The sequence below is a fragment of the Nicotiana attenuata genome, chromosome 7, assembly GCF_001879085.1.
Source record: "Nicotiana attenuata strain UT chromosome 7, NIATTr2, whole genome shotgun sequence".
NCBI classification, from domain to species: domain Eukaryota; kingdom Viridiplantae; phylum Streptophyta; class Magnoliopsida; order Solanales; family Solanaceae; genus Nicotiana; species Nicotiana attenuata.
In genome coordinates, this window is record NC_031995.1 from 31,678,990 (window position 1) to 31,694,385 (window position 15,396).

Here is a 15,396-nt window from a genome sequence, read left to right on the forward strand (position 1 = left end):
CGTACAAGTCTTAAATGACATTACGGAACTATTCTCGATCTCGGAATTCTGTTCGGACCTCGATATCACAAAAACCCGCTCCAAACCAAATTTAAAGAACTTCGAAATCCTTAAGGAATCAACTTTCACTATTATGTGCCAAAACGCTCCAGGATCATCCAAAACCCGATCCGGACATATGCCCAAGTCCAAATTTATCATACGAACCTGTTGGAACCTTCAAATCCTGATTCCGAGGTCATTTACTCAAAATATTGACCGAAGTCAAACTTGGCCTTTTAAACCAACTTTAAGGAACCAGGTGTTCCGATTTCAACCCAAACTCTTCCAAATCCCAAACCAACCATCCTCGCAAGTCATAAATCAGTAAAACCAAGTACAGGAAGTCTTATTTAGGGAAACGGGGTTCTAGAAAGCAAAACAACCAGTCGGATCGTTATATTCTCCACCTCTTAAACAAACGTTCGTCCTCAAACGGGTTTAGATTCATACCTGAAGTGCTAAATAAGTGTGGATATCTGCTCCGTATGTCCTCCTCGGACTCCCAGGTTGCCTCCTCGACTGGTTGGCCCTCCACTGAACCTTTACCGCGAAAATCCTTGTCACACCTCCTTTTTTTACTACACCCTGTAAAGGGCATAAAGGAGTTTTTTCAATTAAAGGACAATCGAACTGGGATTCATTTATATTAAGAATTCAGAGTCGCCACTTGGGAGATTTATGGCGTCCCAAGTCATCGGTTCAAATCCCGAATCGAGGAAATGGTTGACTCTATATTACAGTCCGCGAACCAGAAATCCGGATAAGGAATTCTGTTAACCCGGAAGAAGGTGTTAGGCATTCCCGAGTTCCGTGGTTCTAGCACGGTCGCTCAACTATTGTAAATGGCCTATTATCTGATTTTAGAACATGTTTTAGCCTATGTGCAATTTTAACTTTATGGTCGCTTTTATTTAATTATATCTTTTTAGGAATATTTCAACGTTATTTAAAACATGTCTTGAACCACGTCACATAAATGACCCGCAGTCCGCAACACATTTTATCTAACGTTGAGATTTAGATTTGGATCACATAAATGCGCACCCGAGTTTAGGAAGGTACATTATTAAAATAACGCGCCTAAAAGTAACTACGCGTTGTTAACTTTGCGAGGGCCATGGAAATTTGCTAAATGGCACGCCTCGATTTCTAGAGAGTTAATATTATTTTAAGTACTAACCGGTTCAACCCCCAATTAAGCCACATAAACCACTTTGATTTTTGCATCCCCTGATTCTAAACCAAATTCAATTACAACTAATAAAATTCCTTCAACTAATCCAGCACGGCTCAACAAGCACATGAGATCTGAAAATCACAATTACTACAATAATAGCCATAAGACAATATCACAATGACAATTATTATGAAAATATATATATATATATATATATATATATATATATTTTCCCAAATCACGTTCCATCTTTGAGTCATTACAGCAAATAGCTATTCTAGCAAATGTGCCTAATGGATTTCGATTTATCTCATGCCAAACCCTATAGCTAGCCGTAGAAATCTGATCAATCCCTTTTAACAATTCAACATCAATGATCCAATAACACCAAAAATTGATAAATGGAATAAAATCACACATGAAAGCATGCTAACAGAGAAGTGGGATCCATCAACAACATTTATCAAGCCATTGTATTAAGAGAAGATAAGAGCAAAAGAACCTTTTATAGATGCATATGAGCTTCGATTCCTTGACAAATTTTGAAGTTAAAACAACAACAAAACTGCGTATAAGACCTCAACAGAAACTCGACCAAACCTCCTCGAACTCGACTATGACGGACACCTCTGATTTGCTCTGTTTGGATGGTGCTTCCCGGACTGTTCCACGAAGGTTTCAAACAGGTTTTATAGCTGTTTGACAAAGTTTCATGGCTGAAGCTACGAGGGCTTTGGGACGAGCTTCAGCGGCGCTGCTCTAGAATGAGGAACGAAGATCAGAATGGGGAGAGAAATGGTTGCTGCTCGTTTGCAAGAGGGGATGCTCCAGGCTCTNAGATTTTATGCACAATAGCAAGACGAATAAAGGCAAAGATTTGAGAAACTTCCCTTTGTCGGCTCTTCTCTTCTTTTCTTTTTCTTCTCTTTTTTTTTGTTTTTTTCTTTTTCTCTTTTTTTTTTGTTTTTTTTTGTTTTTTTTGAACCACTTTCCTTGCTCTGCTTTGTTCCTGCTGCAAACAAAGAAAAATTTGTCAGTTTTGAAAATGGTGGTCGGTTTGTGGCCTTGAGTCTTGGGCAGCTTGGCTTCTGCTCAATTAGCTTGAGTCGGTTTCAAGAGACTTTTGCTCGGCATCAACCATGATTGTTTCACACCCATTACCATTTGTATTTGTGGCTCAATCAGCCTTGTCCCGATTGGAGATCTTTGCTCAGGTGACCTTTTCTGATATCTTCAATGACTTTCTGCTTTTTGAGCAATTTGTCTGTCAGAGAGAATCATAAGTTATCTTTGCTTGCGCCTAGTAGGCTGACAAGAGTCTTGGGGGAAGCTTTTGCATGAATCCTTAAGGAATGTTGACTGTAACAACTGGGTGTGCTGGCCAAATTTACTTTGTGCAACTGAAAAGCTGGTAGCAGATTTTGAAATCTTTTATTACTTGTTTTGACAAGGACTGACTCAGAGTGAAGGACACAATGATGCAAAGAAATGAATATTAACAAGAAATGCCCCCTGTCGGAAGGACAGAAGGAAGATTTTTTTTTTCTTTTTTTTTAATAACTAGCTTTAATGATCATGACATACATTTTGGACTTAACGGCCGATCTACCAAACTAATCCAATCTTCCCTTTTACCATTCTTATGACCTTTGAAGTCGGGCTTGTTTATGCCAAATCTTCGCAACAGCTTCACAGCTCACTTTCGACAAGTAGTGCCCGAGGGGTTTTCACCAACAAGTCTCTCTCATTTATTCATCTCTACTTACCGTCGTCTTACAATGCCCGTGAGGGTTTTCACTAGTAAGACCCTCTCATTTTTCTTTTATTTTCCTTTTTCTTTTGCTTCTTGTGTGAGCAACTTGACAGTGTTCTATGTCGCGTGACAATCGTTGCTCTTTGCATGCTTTTCTTGGCATTCTTGAAGGCTTATCGGGAGGTCTTATTGGGAAGGTTTTTGGATAGGGTTGGAAAGAAAGGTTGGCATGAAGGCTCAAAGTAGACTAAAAAATGAGGGGTTATGGACTTACAACTCTTGGAATCGACTCTTCAAAAGTGAAATAAAACCTCTGCCCCAGTTTTAACCATTGGGGATTTTTTCTTGAATTCTTATTTGATTGGACCGAACCGTGAGGCTGCCTACGTATCCTTTAAAGGAATCAGGTCTAATGTAGTTCAAACGTTTGGCCTGAACTATTTTTCATCTTTCTTTCTGTTTCTCTTTTTCTTTTTCTTTCTTTTTTTTTCTAAACAAATTGCCCCAGCTTTTATTTTCTAGGGGCATGGACCTTTGACTGTGTTTTTTTTCTTTTTTTTTTCACTTGAACTTTCTCATTTTTTCACTTGAACTTTCTAAGAATTGCCCCAGTTTATAATCTTGGGACATGGACTTTTCTTTTCTTTTCTTTTTCATTTTTTTTTCATTTTTTTTTACTCTTGACTCTAAACTTGATTCCAAAAGAGGGTGGTCAAAGAAAATAATACAGGCTCAAAAGGGGTAGCGAAGGATATAAAGTGTTTGGGTAGCAGAAAAAGGGCCTCCCAACCTCGAGAATGCCAATTATAGTATCCCGTCGCGATCACATCATTGATGAACATGCCTGTCCTCTTGGTGTTTCGTGGTCACCAGACACTTTCCATCATATAATGTCAAACCTTCTAACAGACTTCAATTGATTAAACATCCTCAAGCCCGATCTTCACAATGAATTGAAGGTGAATTTTACTTGACCTTAATTCCAAAGTATTTCAACTCTTTATTCATCCTCAAAAGTATTTTTTTTTCAGTTATCCAATTCCAGATTAAATCAGTTTCTAAGATCTGGCCAAAATTTCCGCATGCATGTCATGTCATTAGAACTAGCGAGAAAAGAACTAGGAATAGAATGACACGAAAGGACAAACTGTATTTTATTGAAGAGGATGGAAGGGTTTGACAACTAAACAAGCAACCTAAAATTCGAGTTACAACCCTAAATAACCCGGATAATGAAAATAGCAACAAAAAAAGACAGACATGACTCATACAAACATAATAGAAGGATAGAAGGGTTTGACTCAATAAATCAAATAAAATCTGGATCACAACCCTGAAATAACCCAGATAACAGAAAAAACATCAAAACAAGCTACCAGGATTCCTTCCTAGTACGAAGAGAATGACTTTTCAATTCCTAATCTTGACATTTAGCCACAAATTTACTCATCAGAATCACCATGGCCTTCTCCAATTTCAGTCCGCAAGCTATCGAGAGGACTCTCATACTCCATGTCACCAGGCATCATCCCCACAAGGTGTGCATCATTGTGTGCAGATAAAGGATTCTGCACGATATTCTGGGTGTCACTGTCTTGGATCACAACTAGTTTTTCCTGGATCATCCTTTCTATTTCTCTTTTGAAATCCCGACAACTTTCAACATTGTGCCCCCGGGCATTGGAATGGTATTCACACCTTTTGGAAGGGTCAAAGCTTCTTGCACGTGGGTCCACATGATTTGGAGGAATGGATGAAATCATGTCATAATGCTTTAACTTCTCAAATAAGCTTGCATAGGACTCTCCTATTGGTGTAAAATTATCTTTCAACCTTTGTTCCCTTCTATACCCCTGGCTTGGATGTGGGTTATGGGGCACTTGAAAATTTTGTGGAGACTGGTGGAGATTTTGCGATGCTCGTGCTCGCCTTCTAGGTTGTCTTGGTGGCCGGGCATCATACTGAGGTGCAGAAACAGAGTATTGAGGGTTCTGAGGTGGATAATATTGCTCAGGGGAGTCATGGAAAACCTGAGGAGGCTGATCATACCTTCGAGATGTTCTCCTGGGATCTCTTCTCGACCCCGATATCATCATGATTTCTTCAACCTTCTCATTCGTGTCACCAAAATTATCGGATTCAATCTGGCCAACCTGAGTTGCGGCTTTGAGAACTGCTTGACTTATAATTCTGCTGTCTTAAGACCATTCTCAACCATTTCCCCCATTTTGATTACTTCCGAGAAGGATTTACCCACGACGGATATCATGTTTGAAAATAATCTGGCTCTTGAGCCTGAAGAAAGACAGTGATTAGCTCGAGGTCATCCATGGGTGGCTAAAGTCTAGCTGCTTGTTCTCTCCATTTAATGGCATATGCCCTGAAACTTTCAGTTGGTTTCTTCTTCAGGTTTGAAAGGGAATTGCGGTCTGGTGCAATGTCAATATTGTATTGGAACTGTTTGACAAAGGCATGTGCCATGTCATCCCAAACATACCAGCGAGACGTGTCTTGATCCATAAACCATTCGGAGGCTACTCCCGTAAGGCTTTCCCCAAAATAAGCCATCAGCAATTCTTCATTTCTTCCCGCACCTCTCAGTTGATTGCAATACCTTTTCAGGTGGGCTATGGGATCTCCATGTCCATCATACTTTTCAAATTTGGGAGTCTTGAAACCAGACGACAACTGGACATCGGGGAACATACATAGATCTTTGAAGGCAACACTCTTTTGACCTGCCAACCCTTGCATGTTTTTCAACCGTTGTTCTAAGCTTTTCACTCTTTGGGTCATTTCTTCCTGTTCCATCTTTCGGGCAGGCTTCTCAATGTTTGCAGGAAGATCAAACGAGTACGAGTGGTACTCAGGAGAGTGGTACTGCTCTTTCTGTGTAGCAAATTGTGACTCATGACGAGGCTGCCCTTGACCACTGGCCCATGCTTGACACATTTCGGTCATTTGCTGTTTCAGTATTCTATTTTTCTCAAACACAGTAGACTCTTGTTGAACCCTCTGACCCTGAGTCTCTTGAGCACTTGTAACAGCTTCGATGTCAGTTATCATTTTTCCTTGGATCTTGTGTTGTCCGCTTACCACAAACCGACCACCTCAAACTTCTTCACAATTCAAAACAAAACATGTTAGAATGGACTTAATCAGTCTTTATTATTATCATTCTTCCTCTCTTTTTATTTTCCCTTTTTTTATCAATTTTTCTTTCTCTTTTTTTTTCCAGTTTATTTTTCACTCAGTTTTATTTTATAGCTATGATCGAATCCGATGGAGATTGCCTACGTATCATGACCCCGCATGAATCAGATCTTGCATAGTTCTGGGGATAAAAATAANCTTTCTTTCTTTTTCTTTTGGGATATGGTCGAATCCTATGGAGATTGCCTACGTATCATGACCCCGCATGAATCAGACCAAGCGTAGTTCTGGAAGATTAGGAATGATGGAAATAAACTAACTTTTTTTTTGGATTTTGGACTTTTTTTTTTTCGAAAGAAAGACTCAAAAAGAAGAAACAAAAAATATTTTTGGATTTTAATTTTTCTTCAGTATTTTTGCAAAGAAAGACTTCTAAAGAAGAAAGATTCTTGTTGAACCCTTGTCAAACACAGTAGACTCTTGTTGAACCCTCTGACCCTGAGTCTCTTGAGCACTTGTAACAGCTTCGATGTCAGTTATCATTTTTCCTTGGATCTTGTGTTGTCCGCTTACCACAAACCGACCACCTCAAACTTCTTCACAATTCAAAACAAAACATGTTAGAATGGACTTAATCAGTCTTTATTATTATCATTCTTCCTCTCTTTTTATTTTCCCTTTTTTTATCAATTTTTCTTTCTCTTTTTTTTTTCCAGTTTATTTTTCACTCAGTTTTATTTTATAGCTATGATCGAATCCGATGGAGATTGCCTACGTATCATGACCCCGCATGAATCAGATCTTGCATAGTTCTGGGGATAAAAATAATAAAACATCTTGGGATTTTCAAATAAAATGCTTTGATTACAATGACTCAACCTACCGAATTTTACCATAAAACCAACAGACTCGAAAAGGAAACTAACAGGAGAGAAATCATGACTCATGTTGACTCAAAAAGTTATCACTATTTTTTTAAAATTTTCATAAAAATATCCGGCTTTGCCAATACGGCCTTTCATTACTTCGAGGAAGAAGATTTTATGGCTGTGTTCGCTAACCGGCCAAAACCTTGAAAAATGACCAAAGGCGACAGTTCTTGCAAAAACAGCCTTCCGGCTCCCTTTTGGGGACATTCGGCTATTTTGACAAGAATGACATCACCTTACTTGTTTACAATAAAAAATAAAATTTGTGTTCTTTTTGGGCTATTTTTCAAAAAGGAAGTTGGACCCGATGGGGGTTGCCTACGTATGTCACGCCCTGTGAGAATCAAACTGGCGTAGTTCGGGCAAATAAAACAAAACAACTACTTTGAAAACAAAACCTTTTCCTTCTTTTTCTTTATTTTTCTCAAAAATTCGGCAGAGTTTCAGTACCATTTGGACATTGGTTTTTTCTTTCAAAACGGGTGATTAACTCACTTAACCCTTACACTGCTACTTTCTTTTTCAAACTCTCCCCTTTTACTCAAATAGTCGATCAGCATGCAAATCCGAATCAAATAAATGCACAAGTAGGATGCATCAGGATGGTCTGTTGCTTTGGGTACACCTGTCCTAGACGGACCCAACCTCTGTGTTGAGTCCCCTAAGTCAAATGCACATGATGCAAACAAGCGTTCCTACTAGGGATCTGGCATGGGGCTGAGTTATTCTAAGTATAAAGCCTGGGTATACTGTTCTAGAATTGTGCACCCGAGCGGACAACTCGAACCGAGGAGGGGGCTACGTACCGGGAACCAAAAGGCCATCCGGCTTAGTAACTTGTCCGAGCCTCTTTCTTATTTCAAGGTATGACACTAACAGAACAGGGAGTCTCGACCAGCGAGCACATCCCTGAAGAAGAGAAGAGAAGGGTTTCGTAGCAGTTTATATATATAGTTCAGATAATATCAAAGCGGTAAAAAGCAACATTTGCACATTAGTCTCAAACATGTAATAAAATCAGATAATAAATAAAGCCAAATACAACAATTATTCCAAGCTCGAATTCTGAATCCTGAACCAGAGATTCTGGGTTCTTGTCCCCAGCAGAATCGCCAGAGCTGTCACACCTCCTTTTTTTACTACACCCCGTAAAGGGCATAAAGGAGTTTTTCAAATTAAAGGACAATCGAAACGGGATTCATTTATATTAAGAATTCAGAGTCGCCACTTGGGAGATTTATGGTGTCCCAAGTCACCGGTTCAAATCCCGAATCGAGGAAATGGTTGATATATTACAGTCCGCGAACCAGAAATCTGGGTAAGGAATTCTGTTAACCCGGAAGAAGGTGTTAGGCATTCCCGAGTTTCGTGGTTCTAGCACGGTCGCCCAACTGTTGTAAATGGCCTATTATCTGATTTTAGAACATGTTTTAGCCTATGTGCAATTTTAACTTTATGGCCGCTTTTATTTAATTATATCTTTTTAGGAATATTTCAACGTTATTTAAAACATGTCTTGAACCACGTCACATAAAGTCACCTGCAGTCCACAACACATCTTATCTAACGTTGAGATTTGAATTTGGATCACATAAATGCGCACCCGAGTTTAGGAAGGTACATTATTAAAATAACGCGCCTAAAAGCAACTACGCGTTGTTAACTTTGCGAGGGCCATGGAAATTTGCTAAATGGCACGCCTCGATTTCTAGAGAGTTAATATTATTGTAAGTACTAACTGGTTCAACCCCCAATTAAGCCACATAAACCACTTTGATTTTTGCATCCCCTGATTCTAAACCAAATTCGATTACAACTAATAAAATTCCTTCAACTAATCTAGCACGGCTCAACAAGCAATCGAGATCTGAAAATCACAATTACTACAATGATAACCATAAGACAATATCACAATGACAATTATTCTAAAAAAAAATATTATATATTTTTTTCCAAATCACGTTCCATCTTTGAGTCATTACAGCAAATAGCTGTTCTAGCAAATGTGCCTAATGGATTTCGATTCATCTCATGCCAAACCCTATAGCTAGCCATAGAAATCTGATCAATCCCTTTTAACAATTCAACACCAATGATCCAATAACACCAAAAATTGATAAATGGAATAAAATCACACATGAAAGCATGCTAACAGAGAAGTGGGGATCCATCAACAACATTTATCAAGCTATTGTATTAAGATGAGATAAGAACAAAAGAACCTTTTATAGATGCATCTGAGCTTCGATTCCTTGACAAATTTTGAAGTTAAAACAACAACAAAACTGCGTACAAGACCTCAACAGAAACTCGACCAAACCTCCTCGAACTCGGCTATGACGGACACCTCTGATTTGCTCTGTTTGGATGGTGCTTCCCGGACTGTTCCACGGAGGTTTCAAACAGGTTTTATAGCTGTTGGACAAAGTTTCATGGCTGAAGCTACGAGGGCTTTGGGACGAGCTTCAGCGGCACTGCTCTAGAATGAGGAACGAAGATCAGAAATGGGGAGGAGAAAATGGTTGCTGCTCGTTTTGCAAAGAGGGGATGCTCCAGGCTCTAGCTCTTTTTGGCGTTAGAGAAGAAGATGGCTCAGGGGTGTTTTGGTTCTAGCATCTGTTTTTGGTTGCTTCAAGATCAGCCATGAAAATGACTCTTGNGGAGGGGGGGGGGGGGGTCGTGTATTTGTGTATTGCCTCTCCTCTTAGACGTTACTTTTGTTTGCTTCATCCCATTGTAGGCGTTCCTTTCTTTTCTTGTGTAGGTTTATATTTTAGGTGTAGGTGTTATTATATAGGGGTAGGGATTAGGTTAGGGGTATGGGCCTAGAGATTATGGGCTAGGGAATTGGGCCAAAGACTAAAAAGAACATGGACTACAAGAGTTATAAAGACGGGATAAACCAACCTAAAACTAATTCCTCCTTCTAAAATTATGTACAATTATAATATAAAAATATAAAACTAATTTTTAATTAATTGAACTAAACTATAAAACATAAAACTATTTTTTGTTTTTCAAGATTTTATAAAAATAAAGATAAGGTACTATTTTTGTATATTTTTTATTTAAATTACCAAAAATACGTAAACTAAAATATTTTTTTTTGTAATTTTCATTCTTGTGACGAAATAAAGTAAAAGAGTCAAAATTAGTTGAAATAGCTATATTCAGCCTAAATTAAATATTTATATACTAAAACATGAAAAATCTTAGGGAGGGCCAAAAACACATGTCTACAATCCTTTTGGACCTCAACTAGCGATCATGTCTATCAACAATAGCAATTGGCTCCTCCTCATACCCCAAGCTCTTGTCTAGCTGAATAGTGATGAAGTCTAACACATGCAACAAGTCGGTGTGGTACCTCCGGAGCATAGATACGTGAAAAACCGGATGAACTCCCGATAGGCTGGGGGGTAAAGCAAGCTCATAAGCAACCTCCCCAACTCGCCCCAACACCTCAAATGTGCCTATAAACCTGGGGCTCAACTTGCCCTTCTTTCCGAATCTCATAATACCCTTCATCGGAGAGACTTTCAAGAGAACCTTCTCGCCGACCATGAATGATACATCCCGCGCCTTCTGATCCGCATAACTCTTCTGTCTGGACTGTGCTGAGCTCTACACGGGTCCCCAACTCACTCTGTACGGCTCTCAAGAAATGGGAAGTGAACTGAGGGCCTCTATCTGATACGATGGAAACAGGCACGCCGTGCAACCGAACTATCTCCCGAATGTAGATCTGAGCCAACCTCTCTGAAGTATAAGTAGTCACAACCGAAATGAAATGTGATGACTTGGTCAACCTATCGACAATGACCCAAACTGCATCAAACTTCCGCAAGTTCCGCGGCAATCCAACTATGAAATCCATAGTAATGCGCTCCCATTTCCACTTAGGTATAGGCATCTGCTGAAGTAGGCCACCTGGCATCTAGTGCTCACACTTAACCTGCTGGCAATTCAAGCACCTAGCCACATACTCAACTATGTCTTTATTCATCCGCCGCCACCAATAATGCTACCTCAGATCACGATACATCTTCGTAGCACCTGGATGAATGGAATACCGTGAACTGTGTGCCTCCTCTAGAATCTTCTCCCTCAAGCCATCGACATTAGGAACACATAGGCGACCCTGGAGTCGCAGAACACCATCCTCGCCAATGGAAGCCTCCTTGGCACTCCCCTGTAGTACCGTCTCTCTGAGAACTGCCAAATGCGGATCATCAAACTGCCAAGCTGGGCTGTTACAGATGGTATCAGAGCCCACTAGTGATATTGTCCGCTCTGGGCCTAGGCCCTCACGGGTTTACAATGCGTCACTAGGGTCTAAGACTTGTTAACTTATATACCGAGCATCTCTCTTGTGTTTTGCTGATGTGGGACTCTGTCTAAAGTCTTGGATATTGCATACACCCCCTCTTATGGACTCAGCGTCCTTATTGAGGTTTGCCCCGACCGCATGGGATTCACCTAGACTCAGCACTGAGGTTTTGCCCCGCCTAACCGGATTTGCCTAAACTCAGTTGAACTCTGACCCACCATCGGCAAGGCTGACACAAGAGTGGCTATGATACCATCTATAACAGCCCAGCCCGCTAGTGATATTGTCCGCTCTAGGCCTAGACCCTCACGGGTTTAAAACGAGTTACTAGGGTCTAAGACTTGTTAACTTATATACCCAGCATCTCTCTTGTGTTTTGCCGATGTGGGACTCTGTCTAAAGTCTGGGATATTGTATAAAGGCTCTGTTACGATCCTTAGGTATTATTGTGATAGTCAAGCTGCTCTACATATATCTGCAAATCCGGTTTTTCATGAGCGTACAAAGCACATTGAGGTTGATTGTCACTTCGTACATGATGAAATAACAACTGGTAACATTGTTGCTTTTCATGTGCGCACTTCTGAACAACTAGCAGACATATTTACTAAAGCACTTTGGAAATAATAGTTTTTGTACCTACTTCGCAAGTTGGGCATTCGCGATCTTCATGCTCCAACTTGAGGGGGAGTATAAGGAGATATAACATAACTGTAATTTGTAAATATGGTGTAATATTATTCTGTGTTTATTTGAGGAAGTTGTATATGTGTAGGAGAATATAGTAGTGGTTGCCTTATTTTCTACGATAGCCTTCTTAGTTAACAAGACATAGGTTTTGTATATATTAACACTTGTTTATTCAATAGAAGACACATAAGATCATTCTCTCTTAAACTTTTCAATAATCAAAAATGAATTAATTTTATTTTTCTAAAATTTGCTCTTATTTACATATTTCAATGTGTCAAGGTAATAATTTTATTAAAATTAATTTAGTTAATACATCCTTTTTTCTCTAGGAGTTCGTATTTCCTTAATGGGTGTGCCAAAGGTAAAATGGTCACTTATTGTGGACCAAAGGGAGTATAAGTTAAATCTCATTAATAATTTAGTCCATTCAACTTTCGCAATAATATAGTTTATTCAACTTTCGCAACTTCTAAGATTTCAAGTTCATATAAATAAAAAGTTGTTATGAATAGTTTGTAGATATGGATGCCCATGTATGTGAATAGCTTACGGATGCAATCTCCTACTTTATGTCCATCGCATTCACTATTCACAATAGTAAGTCTTCTCATTTTATGTCTATAAAAGGCTATGTAAATTGTAATGGAGGACACACCAAAGCGAAAGAAGAAAAGAGTTCTTCCTTCTTTCTGTCTCTTCTTATTTATATTTTACTGAATTATTTTTATTTTATAACACCTTATCAGCACGAAGCTCTAATTTTATTCTTAATCCCCGCTAAGTTGAGTTATATTTTATTAAGGTATGTATCACTATATTCATTATTTATGGTAGTGCATATCATATGCTCACTGTTTGCAGATTACTTGTGCTCTTGAGCATCTTAAATAGTTTAAGTACATTACAGTGATAAAATAACTATTTTCTTCAGTGCCTAACTCTTAGATGATCTCAAAGTCATCAAACTAGCTACCCACTAGTGACATACTTATAATATTCATGGACTTCCTGGATCAAAACATATCTTTAAGGCATTTTGAAGAACTGTGAGAAATGAATTGATAAGTAATAATTTCACATTAGTTTAATTATTTTATATTTATTGGATTGGAACATATAAATAATGTTAGTCAAGTTCAATTCTATTGACACACACACACACACACACACACACACACACACACACATATATATATATATATATATATATATATATATATATACTAGATGAGGGATGGTCATGCTGAGCATGGCCCAACACTTAATTACAAAAATATTTCCTTGATTGTATTACTCCTATTGATTTGTAAGAACATTCATGTCATTTAAATAATATATTTAAAAACAAAAACTTCATATGCATCTTCATTCAATTTAAATTATTGCATTTCTGAGTTAACCATATGATTTTAAACTTAATTTGTTGAAATTAAACATCAAGAAAAAAGGAGTAAAAAGGTTACCAATGTTTCATCAATTTGCTTTTTCTTTGTGTTTGTGTGTTGTTTTTTTTCTCAGATTCTAATTTAAAATTTACAATAATTCTTTATTAGCATAATAATAAGTAGGCTTATTTGTAGCACAAAAATTCATAGACAACATATTTTAGTAATTTCTTAGCGCGTTAAATTTAAGAGAAAAAAGATCCCTAATTTATTAAACCTCATCAACTTGTGAATAACCAAATAGTTTGCATTTTGCTTTGTTGATAATTCATTAATTAATAGTATTAAATAAGATGAGGTTGTCTTCCCTTGACATAAGGAAAAATATTACTAATATATAGAAGAGCGAGAGAAGCAGCTGAAGGTCGTCATGTCAGCTTGCCGACCAGGGACAATTTTGGCATTTCGCACACAACTGTGCTTTAATCTTGTAGTACTAGATTGCTTGTGTATTGTGCGTTTCCTTATTTGGACAAAATATCCATAACATCCGTCATAATAGCACTGCAACATTGGGGCCCAATCGACTTTTTCGGCTACACGTGCGTTGCAGTCTTTTTACCTTTATATGTCGACCTTCCTCCTGAATAACTTTTATAATAGCTTGACTTAACTTCTTCTGTAGATTATTATCTTTACAAATTGGTCAAAGACACAAATACATTAATTTCAAATTAAAAATAGTAATCAATTAGTATGTCTATAAGTTATCTCGCAAAGAGTAACATGAGAATTTTAAATTAGACCTAAAAGAGAAAGGAGAATTTTAAAATTAAATTGCTAGGAAATATAGACCTAAAAGAGAAAGGTGTCACATCAATTGGAGTAAATGAAGTATACATTTGACCAAAAAAAATTGAAGTATACATGAAATTTAATAAAAATACATTTTGTAATATTTTATTTTTCTTGAAATAAAAGTATTTTGAGTTCACCAAGAAACAAATATTTCTAAAGGAGTACCAATTCTACTCCTTCTTTTTATAAACTTTTTTCATTAAGTGCTAGAATTAAAGGCAGTTGTTTGAGCAGTTACACTTTGAAATGTTTACTTGACATTTGATAACTGTGATTTTAACACGTTTTATGCCCATACTTGCCTATGCCTTATGTATGAATTGTCATAAAATGGACCCAGAATGCTTACAAAGTGCGCTTGATTGCAGGTTTGAGCGACAAGATGACAAAAGTCAAAAATCGGCTCGAAACGGAGTGAAACCTGCTCAAGTGTCAAAAATCATTGAAGTGGGGACAAGAGGACCTAGCGCGGACCGCACTGTTTTGGTGCACGGCCGCGCTAGGAGATTCAGAGAATATACATTTCAAGGGTAACCATGCGCGGTCCGCGCTTCTTTCTACGCGGTCAGCGCTTGTGTTCACGCGGTCGCGCTTCATTGTTGTGCGGTCCGCGCCCATTAGCCTGCACGGCCGCGCTACCTTTTTGCGCGGTCCGCGTCCCCAGCTTCAGAAGTGAGTGATCGAGGACCAAGACCCCTACGCGGCCGCGCTGCATTTCTGCGCGGTCCGCGCCAGCCCGCAGGGGTATTTTTATCCAGTTTTTCTAGCCTAGTATAAATAGAATATTTTATTATTTTTAGGTTAAGCATTAGATATCAGATAGCAGCTGCACTCGTGAGACTCAAGTTTTAGCCTATTTTGGGAATTTTCATCTTGTTTTATCGTGGATTCTTGTAGATTAACATTCTAGTTAATTAATATGTTGATTTTATCTACTACTTCTTCAATTTCTGTTGCTATTATGTCTAGCTAAACCCATTAGCTAGGGTTGTGGCTCAACCCTAGAGTGGATAATTAACGGGTGTGATTGTTTAATGCTTGAATGATGTTGGGTGTTTGCTATTTGGGTTAATTTT